The sequence below is a fragment of the Falco peregrinus genome, chromosome 1, assembly GCF_023634155.1.
Source record: "Falco peregrinus isolate bFalPer1 chromosome 1, bFalPer1.pri, whole genome shotgun sequence".
NCBI lineage: Eukaryota > Metazoa > Chordata > Aves > Falconiformes > Falconidae > Falco > Falco peregrinus.
In genome coordinates, this window is record NC_073721.1 from 112,457,274 (window position 1) to 112,470,955 (window position 13,682).

The following is a 13,682-nucleotide window of genomic DNA, read 5'->3' on the forward strand; positions in this document are numbered from 1 at the left end:
GCTTGGTGGATGTTGGAGGTGTTGCAGGGGGTGCCTGTGGGCAAGAGAAAGCCTATGCCAGGAGTGGGCAGACGAGATCTTGGTGCTTCTTTTTTGTTGCTTGCAAGAACTAACATGCAAGAGCTGTGATTCCCACCCTTGTTGGAGCCAGCCCAACAGAAATATCTGTTCTGTTGGCACCAAAGAGGGTGACAGGTCCTCACAGGTGGCATTTGTACCCAAATGGGGAGGGGATGCTGCCAGGAGACTCTTTGTGTGAAGAGTCGCTATTGCCCAGTGAGAGGATAGAAAATTATGCCAAGAGAAACTAATTTTTAATTAATTAAAGGAAAATAAATTCACATTTTCTAGCAGAGCATCTTCCAGGAAAAATCAAATAACATAGAGGTAATAAACAGCAAACTCAACATCAGTTTTCATGAAGGACTAAGCAAATATTGTAGACTTTTTAATAATGGTAATAAACAGCTACAGGTAGCATAACAATATGCATGTTGTAAACTCATGTAATCCCATGTGGTTATTGTTCCTAAACTGCATCTTGGGTTTTGCAGCAGTAATATATTCTCTGTCTGCCTGGGAAGATTTGGTAGACAATAACTGCAATGATGGTACAAAAGTTGAAAGAGGTAAAATGGGGGAAAGAAAGTTCTGGAAGACTCTTTTCAGCTCTTTCTTTTGTTGTTATTTATTTAAATGCAAATCTTTCAGAAAAAAAAAAAAAGAAAAGAAATGTCCAAAATTTGATAAATATTCAGTGGCCTCAGTGAATGTGAGGCTGAAGTTAACAGAAATGGTGAGTCGTACAGAAACTTGTCTGGGAAAACAAGGCATCGCTGGTATTGTGAAGTTAAGGGAAGAGCAGAGTACAGCAAACTCTTACATTAAGCCAATGTAAAGGCTTGTAGTATATTTTATTTTATATTTATAGCCATCCCCAGCCTGACATCCTCTCCCAGGGCTAAGGCAAACAGGTGCAAAAGCTCATTTCCCCTTTTTGTCCCTTGGTAAATCAGTGGTTGCACAGTGTGGCTTTCCCTGTCGGGGCAAAGCGCAGGAAAAATGTTGCTGCTCCACATGACTTCTGTGAGAATGGTACCAAACCCTTCCGCAGCACTGGGTGGCCTGGGGATACCCCCCTCTCCCCTCCGTCCTCTCTGAGGAGGGGTGAGAGTCAGCTTCTCCACCTGAACTACGCTATGACATGCTATCAATACATTAATTCTTGATTTTTATTAAGGTTAAAACCTACTTGACCTGTTTTAAAAATGTCACTGTTTCCAGGGTATCAACAATAAAAATAATACCTGAAAGAGACCTACAGAAAAGCTTGGATGCATGTCATGAATGTCATGTTACTTCATGGCTTTATGTTTAAGCATCTTAATTACTGCACCTACTTACACTTAGAAGATTACCAACTAGAATGGGTTCAAAACTTTGTTTAAATGAAATCTACATAGCGTGAAAAGATTTCACAGTAAACATCTTTGGGATGTGTCGGTAGGTATTTATTGTGTACTGGTATTGTTATTGTATTTTTTTAATGTTTTTACAGTGCGTCATTGTAAGTTCATTCCAAGGGCTTTGCCTTTGCAGTATGACATGAGTAAGCTTGTTTAGCATTATTATTGTTGTTGATATTATTATATCATTTGCTTGTACACCTTGCCTATTTTATTGCCGAATTATACATTTTTAGCAATATTATTTAAAAAACAAATGTCAACAAATGTTTAGGATTTTTTCTGTTTTTACTCAGGTCAGTTTAAATTAAAGTGTTCAAACCCAAGATGAAATACTGCTTATTAGAGTCTGTCTATAACCTTAACAGTCATTTAACGCTGACTAGGACTGGCCAGAAAATTAATATTTAGAGAGGGCTTCATACATTTTGGGATGAAAAACATCTCATTTTTTTTACTGCTTCTTGAGAAAAAGAAACAAGTTCTTAATCTGGTGCAGCTGAGGGTATGGAAGGGAGGTCTTCTGCATCTGAGACTACTGGGTATTTAAGTTTATGTATTACTTAAGATATGTCTCACTTTATAGTCTCAAATTTCACATCATCTTTGAAAGTGCATTTGAAATATGTTTGTTTGTTTATTTTCTTGCTTTCAGCTGGGGACAAGCTGCTACAGAGACTCCAATTTGTGTCCTCAAGCTCAAGGTGTCCAGAGAAGGATTTGTGCAGGGGGACTCCACCTTAGGTCTGGACTGGTTGGATGCCATTATCATCCCAGGCTGGGTGCGGAGTAACAGGGTGCTTTCCCGTGACTTGCTGCTCCATCTTGTGAGCCAAGCAAGGTGGGTATTTGCTGACAGGCTGCCTGGAAGGTAAAGAGAAGCAGTTTTTCAAATACTGAAATTCATAAGAAGGGCTTGCTTTTTTCTCCCCAAACATAAAATAAAAATGTATAGTCCTTCAGGAAACTGGCACATTACATAACAAGTAGGTAAAAAAAATTGTTCCTTTTGAGGCAGTTTTTAAAAGAGGAAAATATTTAGAAAGTGAACCTTGCAGTCTAGGTAACAGTAATTTTGTTTTATGCAGCTGCCACTGAAGAGTCTGGTGTCAAAATGCAGTGGTACTTGTAAGTAGTAATCAATAAACATGAATTATTTAGGAGACACAGGATGAAAACGAGTGAGTATTAAGGTAGAATCAATCCACTATATAAGTGCTAAGGAATGTATATGAATAACTAGCAAATTGATAGTGACATCCATTTGGAATCTCAGTTTACATGCATAAAAAAAAAGTGTAAGTGAATATTTCATTATCTAGATGTAAATATATATACATTTTATTTAAACTGCGTGAGCTAACTGTTAAGGATCAAGTATCTTTATTTAGAACATCTACAGTAAAAGCAGACATGTCTGGCCAGATGGTATGAGAATAAGAAATGACCGTGTTTCAAATAAAAAGCAAGCGCCTAGAAGTCATGTGCAGAGGGATTCAACTGACCACTATGTTTTAAAATGACGTGGAAGGAAGAGGTGAGACATTTTAGGAGTGACTGCTTTCCCCATGCAACCGGTAGAGTGAAGGTTTTAACACCATTCCAAGGCAGAGGGGAAAAGATCTGTAGTAGAACTGTCGACATGCAAGAGACAGACTGATTCAGGCAATTTACTCTGCAAGACGTCAGAAGCTTTCTAGAGGTTAGAAGTGTTCTTTCAAAAAAATATCTCAGGTCAAGCACCCATGTCCAAATAAAACCAAGCAGAGAGGAATCTGTCTGTTGGAGGGACAGTGAGAAAGTCTCATACAACACATTCACACTTTTTCTTATTCTGTCTGCAGAAGTCAGGTCCCAACAGAGCTCTTGGATCCTGGAGAAGCCTGATGACAGAGGTCATTCCAAAGCCACCGATGGAGAAGTCACTTCAGGAAGAGGAAGGAGCAGTAATAGTCCTCACCTGTAAATGAAGTGAGGCAAGGCCTGGAAAGTGCTTCACAACAAGAGAAAAATTGAGGCCAGGAATGAGGAGTGCCCAAAAGAGCACTTGGAAAAGCAAGTGCCTGCGGTAAGAAAATGCCAAACAGGTAACTGAGACAAGAAAGCAGGTAGAGAGAATCCTTCTGAAAATACTAAAATTAGCTTCTTAACCAAAAACTGTATCTCTGTAGGAAACGGTTATTTGTAAGCTAAAGCAGAAAGTAATAAGAGGGGGTAATTTTTTAATGTTTTTTTTTTTTGATCAAAAAGCAACATGCATAAAATGGGGACTGAGATTATGACCCTGTTCAAACCAGGGGCAAAATCTCTTTGACTTCAGGTCACAGTCAAGGCTGGTCACTCCTCACCATGTCACATAAGCACTACCTGTGTTAGAAGTCAATACTGAGCCTTCAGTTGCACACAAAGTTACATACATGCACGTGCAAGTGCTGTGTGTTTTGTACGCTGAAGTGTATGTGGCTGACTCACATTTTATTGTTAGAAAAACTGAGGCACAGAGAGCTGGAGATGGGACTGAGGCTCCTGACCTGCAGCACAGCACTTTGTGGCTGGGAACATGGTGCTTCCCCTGCTCTGACTGTCCCCCAGAGCCCAAACTGCCCCAGGGACCTCCTGGGAAAGTGGTTCCCTGTTCCTAGAAAGCCCTCTATCAGTCAGAGCGTGAGACTAGTACTACTTTATGGTTTGCAATGAGCAGAGAGGCTGATGAGAATGGCAGTCATGCCTCTGGGCAAGCGTGAGTCCCCACAGCATGGCGAGAGCCCCTGATAGCCAGTGATGTACACGTTCAGATGCTGTACAGGTATACAGGTACTAATCCATATGATGTTCCTCCTGTGTGAGTATGATAAGCGTTGTTGCAGGCATGCAAAAAAGCAGTAAGAAAAAATAGCTTTCTGAACACTGTGCACCAAATTACGGACAAAGCCAGAATTCAGGCACACCTAATCCTCAGTCTGTGTCCAATCCTACTAATTGCTTGAAGTCTTTTTGCTGTTGTCACATACGAAAGGTAATTACATATTTGAAAATATTCCCCTGCTAGTTGCTTGGAGAGCTATTAAAGAATCCACATGCAAGGGATGAACAGAACAAGGCTGTAGGTTTCTCATTGTTTAACAGAAATGCAGGACTGGCAAACTCCCCCATCACATGCAAAATCGGTGCTCTGAATTGCAAAGAAAGACTTTTGTAGCAGTGTTTAAAGTGGAATTGACAAATCTGAGGATTAGCAGTCCACAAACTGTAAGAAAATTAATCTGAATATTGCAGTCCTTCAGTGTTTGGAATTTCCATTACTTCCAGGGTCTGCAAGATTAGCCCCCAGTTTACAAAGGAAAAGCCTTACCTGACAGGCTTTTGAGGAATGTTCCTCTTTGAAGAAATAATTCAAACCACCAGTTCATTCCAGAGCATTATTACAGACCTTCATCCCTGTGCTGCAGTTATTGGTTTCCTTGTGCATGGAGTCAATTAGTGCAATGTTTCAGCTGGATTTCATGATTGTATTATCCAGTCAGTAGTAAAATCCACTCATGTCAACTCTTTGAAATACCAACCTGTTGTGGATGCAATGTCATGTTTCGTGGAAGCTGGTTACGTTGTGAGAGAAAGAAAATGTAAGCTGTTTAGCTTTTCTTTGAAACTGAACTTTTGGACAAGCAGGAGGAGGTAAAAAGGGGCAAAAAAAATCCTGAACATCTCTGGATGGGTAGAGGTTTCAGCAAATGACTGATTACTGAAGCATATTATTTGCCTCAAAGACAAAAACATCCTGTGCCTTTGTTCTGCTGTTGTCCTGCTGGAGTTGATCAATTCAGCAAAGTTGTCCAAGCAAAGAATTAAGCCTACTTGTAGGACTTGCACCACTGGGCACTGAGTATTGCAGAGGCAGAGGAAGCACATTTCTCCTTCCCCTGCCAGGTTCTAACCCTGACCTCGCACTTGTACGGGTGTGTTTTGCTGAATAGACAAAACGTGTGCTTATTTTCTTCTTCTAGCTCCACTAAAGTTTAAATTCATAAATTAAAGTTCCTTCTGCTGTTACTTCCTTAGCTTCCTCTCCTGTGACACTTTTAAGTATGTCCTGCCCTACAATCAGGAGTAAAAGAAGCACGTTGATACTGCTTTCAAACTTAGCTATTAGCTAAAAGGCAAGCCCATGTAAAATGTTTTCCAAATGAACTTGGTTAAAATTTGAAAAGTATAAGCAGACGGGGAGTGGGAATTTCCAGCATATCTGACAGCAGAAGAGAAGCAGAAGCTGCTGAACATATCCTATAAAATTGTGTAGGTCACTGGCATCAGGTGATGCGCCCTTATTAAGGCATCGCAAATGTTTCTAGACTCACTGCAGCAAAAGTAAAGATGTTCAACTGTGGCAGTTGTCTGTTAGGACAGCCAAGTGATCATGGATTCCTACATGAGTAACAGAAAGGTGAAGTTAAAGATCTTCAAAAGGAGGACTTTCTTAGCCACAAGGGACAAAAGGAGGGGAAAAAAAGAACCAAGGAAAGTTGTATACAAAGATGCTATTTAATGCAGATTTGCCATAAGGCAAGATAATAATGCTTGAACGTTATGAACTGCAGAAACTCTGTGAACACATTGTATTTTAAACACTTAATCTGTTTTACAAACTATGTACATTCTTCTGCTAAATAAGATGAATTGGGATTCAAGAAGCAGCACATCCTGACAAATCTCCTCCTAAAGGCATCCATTAATATAAATCAACACTAGCAATTTTGTTTGATCATTTATTTGCAAGAATCATTAAGGTTTATTAGCATAATTATTCCCTGTGGGACTTCATGTCACATAAATGAAAAATGGCATTATCAATATTTAAAAGATAAGTGCGTAATGTTCAGAGTACTTAAACAGTACTCTGCAGGTGGTGTCCAGCTGTAGCAAATTAGATTAGGTTTGATTTCTAAATTGTAGAAATACAATTTCAGTGCAACTGTTTATTCCAAAACTAAGTCTGCTTCTTGTGCAAAGTATAAACACACAACAAACTCTATAGTTACTTGTTACAGTACATGTGTGTACAAAGTTTTCTGATTTCAAGTAAGCAATTTGTCTTAAGATATGAAACAGGAAGCAAATATTGCTTACCGGTGGAAGTCCTTTTATAATCTTGTGTATTTTACTTTTTACAGTTCTATATGATCTGAGATTTTCTCAGTGAAATGAGAGGACTTTCTCCCTCACTCTCCTCCCTCCTCCCAAGCAAAACAGTAGTTACAGTGTCCTTAGATCTCCTTCTCTACAGAGACACAAAGAAGGGCCATGCTTTCCTGCAGTAGCTCTGGGACTCAAATCAGCTGGTGCCTCTGCACCGACTCTGTGATCATCTCCGTAGTAAGGATGAGCTTCAAGCAGGCACAAGGACTGATGCGTAGCAAAGCCGTCGGGGTGAGACTGCGCTGGTCCTGCCAGCTGCCTGCAGCACAGCATGGGCCCCGCGCTCACAGCCTGTCCCGGTTCTGAAGGGTGCTGAGGAGGTCAGAATTGGGAAGAGAGTATCTGGGAATATAACAACTTGAGAGGAAGGGTCACGTAAGTGGACTGCTGCTTGTCATCTGCTTAGGGGAGACACTGTGTGTCTTTGGTTCCCCTCGCTGCTGGAGTGCTGAGCAGTAGGTGTGACAAGAGCACACGCTGCTTTGGGGAAAAGGTGCCGAAGGTTCTGGCGCAGACAAGTTACCAGCTGGGCGCTGCTCGAGGGACTGGTGGGAGTTCAGCTGCCAGGTGGCAAAGGAAACGCAGCTTTGGGGGCTGGGTGAGCCCCGCTTCTGGGCAGCGGGTCACAGCATGCCGGGCAGCATGGTGCGAGGCAGGGAGCGTGGTGCAGAGCCGCAGCCTCTGAAAACAGCCTCTTCAGCCGCCTTTGCAACTGCTGGCTGTGCCGTGATTCCCCAGCTATGCAGTGCCCCATACCAGCATGCCCCTTCACAGACCTGGCACAGGGGGCGAGAGGGGAGAGCCTGGCAATGCCTGGCAGGCGGGAACCTGTGGGCTTTAGTCTATAGCAACGCAGAGGCAATTTTCACCACTTCACCCCTGCAATTTCGTTGGAGCACAAAATTGCTGTTTTATCAGCAGTGAAATGTATCATTAACCACTATGCGCTTTTTTCTGTAAAGGCTCTTGAATAAAACATCAGGGATTTTACTAAACATGCCCCAGGACTCCTCCAGACACATCCCCGTGCCGGGCAGGGAAGCAGAGCCTCCGCCAGCCTGGGGCTCGTCACAGGGCTGTGCCAAGGCTGACGGGCAGAATGAAATGCTAGTGGAAGAGATGGATGCAGGCAGCAGAATTATTTTTCACGTTGCTCTCAGCCCTTTCTGGGACTGCTGTTTGTTTTCTGTAACTGTCCTTCAGTTGCCCTTTCTGTTGGTTGGCTTAAGGTTATGGTTACAGATTAGTATGTTAAATACTCTGCTGTTTGCAAATGGCATCTTTCTTCTTAGTTTTCTGCTCGTTGCTAAGCTCCCCTTTGGAGCTCCTCAGCTTTTTAATTATTCACAAACGCTAAACTGAACTCTGGAATTAATTGTGTTTGGTGGTATCTCGCAGGATTGACGGGTTCTGCATGTTTCTAAGTACGTTTCTTAGTGCGTTCTTCTACACTCAAGTTAGAACATATACTAACACCTGGACTCAGTGCTTCCAAGGGAGTAGGCAGTTATGGAAGCATATGCTGTCCAACACTTTTACTCAGTGTATACTTTCCTATGGGTGCTGCTATAGGGAGAAAAAGAGTAAACCTTTAAGTACTTGACAGTGTTTTCTCAGTATCTCATTTGGCCTTGGAAATTATGAATCTTCCTTCCAGAGGTGTATGTCCTGGTGGCATTGCATATAACACACTGAGAAGAAAACTGTGACCTGGTCAAGTGGTTAAATGACAGCCAAAATCAGCGGAGGTGACAATGATTGCTGGGTTGGAAGCAATGACTGGTTTCCCTCCAAGATGCTCCCGCTGCCACATTCTGTTGGGCACTTTGGCAGATGAGCTTGTTGCAGGCTGGTTACTCAAATGCCGCCTCTAAACCTGCACAGGCAAGGATAGGATAGGATAGAGTAGCAAAAAAAAATGTCAGTCTGGTATTTAATCTTTCTGCTTCCAAATTAAAAGCTACAAATGGATCTTGTTATCTTGAGGGGCAGTTTTTGACAAATAATTAAATTTGAGCTCGCATGTAAAAATCTGGTTAAATAGACACAACTTTTTTGAAAAGCTTTTAGAAACAGAACTTACTTACCCATAAACATTTAGATTCTCAACTGAACTGTGAATTTCCTTAGGAGACAATTCAGTCCTTTTGCTTGAACTTATGATCTCTACTCTTTCTCATGGGGGACAGGAGTTTGGTTATGATAAGTGGATAAAGTTCTTGCTGCACAAAGCAGAAGTGTCATTATAGCAGCGGTTTTACAACATTCTTTATATAGAAGAACTGTATTTGCTATGCCTGGAATATTTGCTTGAAAAAATGGAAGCAGAAAGCCTGGTAATTGCAACTAGTATTCTCCCCAGTGTTTGCTAGTTGGATTAAAAAGCACATAGTGGACGTGGCGCTCTAATTGTTTTTTTAATCACTGAATGCTAGCAAAGTCATGCCAAATGCACAGGAGAAATGCTCTGTTCCATAACCCAAATAGGTCATCTAGCCAGGCAGCCAGCTGGCAAGGAAGCTCAGACTCTGCTCTGTGCTGTAAAAGCTCATTTCCCAGCTCACTGTGTTGGATGTTGTACAAAACCTGGCTGATGTTGATGGTGTTGTAATTGCTGCCTGTTTTCAGGTTACCTGAAATTATTTTTTTTTTTTCAGGTTAATAAGAAGCAATTGAACTGCAACATTAAAGTAGAGAAATGGTAAGAAACTGTAGAATATATAGGACATTTACTATGGCTACTACTAAACAATGTAAATAACGTTGATCGATGAGAGGGGTGCAGAAAGCCACAGACTTGGTATTGGGTGGAGTAATAGGAATGGGACAGAAACTGCAGAGAAACGGAAGCACCCAAAGAAAATACAAAAGAAGCAGTCAGAGAGCTTAAGGCATTCTCCCATCTTGACCCTGGCCAAATCCTGAAAGGCTGAATGCTGGCTGGAGAAGAGACTTGAAAATGAGTGATGAAATAAGTGTCCTAATTCCCTGCTATTGTTTTACAGCATGAAATGAGTTTGGGCTGCATGGTTTAAGAAGCACTTATGTTTTCTGGTATTGCTAATGCGGAAACAAAGAAATGACAAGGATTGTGTGGAGGTAAGAGATTGTGGGATGAAAAATGATTTTGTCAACACATAAGCCCGGATGGAACTGCCTAATCCTTCTGCCTGCACAGAAGCATAATCTGGTGTACTAGTACTACACCACAATTTTTATTTTTAAAGATCTTCTCAACAAACTACCTAAGGAATTTGTTTTGGTGTTATCCTGTCCTTTTAACTAGAATAACAACTATTTCATGTCCAACCAGCAAAAATACCCTCTGTAAGAAACATTGGAGTGTAGTGTCACTATGGAGTAAAATTCATCTGTGGTCTTCGGAATTTATGTATTCAGTCATTAAAAGCGTGTCTCCTCAGAAGAGTAGGTGGGTGCTTTATAAACTCAAATAGTTGAGTAATAAATATTAATATGACATGTTAGGAACTCTTGAATTTACTCAGAAATACATGCTATACAATGATGGGGATATAAATGCATTTTAGTGTTTTTAGTCAACGTCAGCCTTTAGATGCACAGCTCACAGCTTTTACTCTTGATCAGTAGGACTGAGCAGAGGTGGAAGCCCAAAAAAAAGCAAAGAACATGGCACCCCTAAAAGACTAATTTCTGTTCATGTCCTTTGCACAAACGTCATTTCTGGGCTGAGACATTCCATTTATTCTCTTTATTCTTTGAAAACTCAATACTACACTAAATATTTAGTAAATTCACTTTTTTCTCATCGGGAACAGCTGTATTTCTGTTGAACATATTTGAAGCACTGAGTATTTTTGTTCCTTAATAATACTTTTGTTTACAGTCTGTAATGTCATAAGTAAAAGATCACTTCTCACTTCTGCCTACTGCTGCTACAGGACTTATTTTCTCTACTACAGCAGGATAATTAAAAAAAATAAATTAGCGTTAGGATTTTCTTGACAGTGATAGCCCCTTAGCTGCTAAATCTGCTATCCCATCCATCACTAATCTCAAGCAAAGCAAGCATTAGTTTCTTTGTGACTTATCTAGGTCTTTAGCAGATCAATAGCACAGCTCAGATGTTTCAGACTCTTGCTTGTTAATTCACATTTATCTTTTCATCCAAAGAAGGTAAATTACCTCACAGAGAAGCTGTGTGTTATCCCCAATAGCAGTTTATAATGTTGCAAAGTCAGCGTGACCCACATATCTTATCTCAGCTGGAATGCATTTGTCACTGTCTCCTGTTATGATCATCTGGTACAACGCCCTAGAAGAGAGGTAAACCTGCAAAACAGCTTCACCGCTTTTATTTAATGACCTTTTTTTGCCATGTGTTCCTGCATCACCTTCAATTTAAACTGCTAAAGTAAAGGGGACTTTTTCCTTTAATGCTCCATTTCATCATTTTTATCATTAGCAAAATTTTCATTCCTCAGCAGCCTTCATTTCTGCTGTCATGAGAGATCAGTAGGTGGTGACAGCGAGACTGGGAATGGAATCATTTATTAATAGGTTAGTTCACCCTTAGAAGGGACTGCTGGGGTTAACTCTACGTTTGTACAGTTGGCTGCTGGTTACCTGAAGCCTCTCGGGCCCTGGGAGTCTTTAATGCTCTTAGGAAAAAGGAATAAGAAGCTGCAACCAGACTGCTGCAAGAAGAAATGCTGTACAAAATGAGTTTGACAGCAATTATGCAGCTGGGACTCATTCCTTGCCGAACTAGAGTGAAGTAGGTATTTCGGTATCTGTTATTCTAAAAACTTCATAAATTATGGAAAGAAAACATAAATACATTTGGCTTGTAAGGAGTCTGACCCAGCTGGTTGCAAAACGAGGACATTTTTATTCTGTTCCTTCAGATAAGCTGAGCAACTTCTGCCTGGGCTGGACTCTGTTCTGCAAGTGTTACATTCTTGGGTCTTTAGCTGAGAAACTAATTGGTGCCATAGAGGTCCGCTCTTTGATGTGAAAAAAGGTAGGTCTGTGTTCAGCGCAGTGCCCGATTACTTCCCAAATCAGATCGTACAAGGGAGGCCCAACTTGGAGCGCCCACTTTCTGTGGCCGCCCAGCTGGGAGGAATAGCAACAGCAGATGCTTGCCCCTCAGGTGGAGGTGGACCATCCAACCGGGGTGACCTTAGCGGGGGGAACTGGATGGCTAGGAGGGCACAAAGCGCTTGCCCAGGTGCAGGTGCGCTACCCGTGTGCCTGCAGCCCCAGCAGGTTTGCAGATAACCCAAACAGGGGGTCAGTGCCCAGTGGGCACCCAGCAGCAGCCCCCAGTTGCTGTAGGGAGGCACCAAGAAGACCAAGCCAGACTCTTTGCTGAAAAGTACAGTGGGAGTCTGAGAAGTCAGTGGTCACCAGCTGGGAAAAAAAGGAGAGTTCTGGCTGGATGTAAGGGGAAAAAAAAAATATTAGATGACCAAGCTTTAGAACAGGAGCCTGTTCTAAAGTTTTCCTGGGGGAGCTTTCAAATCGAGGCGAGACCAGCAGGTGTGTCTGAACTGGGGGAAAGGATGGGTTTCCATCTGTACGTACTCATTTTCACGGAAGGAGCAGGGCAAGGGTGTATTGGATGTTTCTGAAGTGTTTTCCCCTCCCTGTTCTCTGCACGGGGTGACTGTACGTGCTGAAGTTATTTAGCCTTTCTTCGGAAATCTGCACACACCATATGTTTACTGAACTGTCCCTGTGGCTTAATTTGTGTTCAGGAAAACAACCAGGGCATTAAAGGTAAGAATTTCTGAACACAAACTGCCATAAGGTATCGAGGATAAAAGAATTCTCTGGTTGTGTTTCTTTATTCTTTGCATTTTAAACACGCTGCAGCAAACCTGAACAGGATGGGAAATGAACAATGAGGCACTGAGGACTGGAAGGCACAAGATATTTTTCCCTTTGGGATCTTAGCAGATAGTAGAGCTGTGTATCCTGTCCCTTCTGTGAAAGGTACGCTGCTCACAAGTACTGTGTCCATGCAAATATAAGCCACCTCTTGATTTTAAAAAGAACTTCATAAACAGACTTATTGATCTCCGAGATATGTGTGGGTTTTCAACCATTTTTACTGCCACTTTTCTGTCTGAATGCCTTGCTGTGCTGGAGGCTAAGTCAAGATACACTTTTGTTCTCATTTGAGAGTGTTGCTGTTCCAAATTGAGGATATCGTGTGAGCAAAGATCAAACGTTAAATCTGAAGGTTGTTTGCTGTTATTTCCAGAAGCAAGGTGAGGGAACCAGATTTTGTTATTTTGTTTGACAAGAGAGAAATTTCCATTTATTTCCAGTGAGGTATGTAGCTGTTCACCAAGGAGAAGGGACAGCAAAAGGATCTTTTGCACCTTTTTTCCCCTGTGCCACCTCCAAGCCTTCAGCTCTGAAAGTTGGTGGACCTTCTTCCTGAGTCAATGGAATCCTTGGGGAAGAGGGGTTTTGGCATTTGTTTCCTGGCGTGCTGTTGAAGAAACTGATTATTTAATGTTTTTTAGAGAGCTGTAGTGGTAATACCATTTGGGAAGAAGCAGCAGAGAAAGTTTAGGGTCTTTTTCTGTCTCATCTCCATCCACTTGTATCTTTTCTGTTAATTGTCTCCTAGATGTTTAGTTATTTAGTTAGTTGTTTATATATATATATATATAAACAATTTCTATATGGTTATCTAGTCCCCTGAGGACTGGGGGAAAATATTTTTCTCCCAAAAAGGGCGACTAGCTAAAGCTTCAGAAAGAATTCTGCTGATCTGGGAGATTTTGTAGAAGATTTGAAACTGATTTTAAATAGTATTTTTATCCCGTAGCTAGGCTTCTACAGGCATCTTGAGCACAGGTCAATAGAAACGTGCAGACTTCATACCCGATTCTGAGAGGTGTTCTTCAGCTTGTCAATTAATTGTATAAAGTAGGTAACGGGGGGATTTTAAATACAGCTTTAGAGAAGCTGAAATGTCGGAAGTTTTTGAGTGACCCACGTAGGGGGGAAGCTGGAGGTGAGAGG

General features: G+C 41.5%; 1 long non-coding RNA gene across 1 annotated transcript; it reads left to right on the forward strand.

Moving 5' to 3' along the window:
* The first annotated feature begins 712 nt into the window (after positions 1-712).
* LOC106112149 (uncharacterized) lies at positions 713-13,677 on the forward strand. Its single transcript, XR_008747865.1, has 5 exons — positions 713-796; positions 2,122-2,307; positions 3,311-3,534; positions 9,317-9,360; positions 9,665-13,677. It is a non-coding gene; the product is annotated as an uncharacterized LOC106112149 (long non-coding RNA).
* The last annotated feature ends 5 nt before the right edge of the window (positions 13,678-13,682 follow it).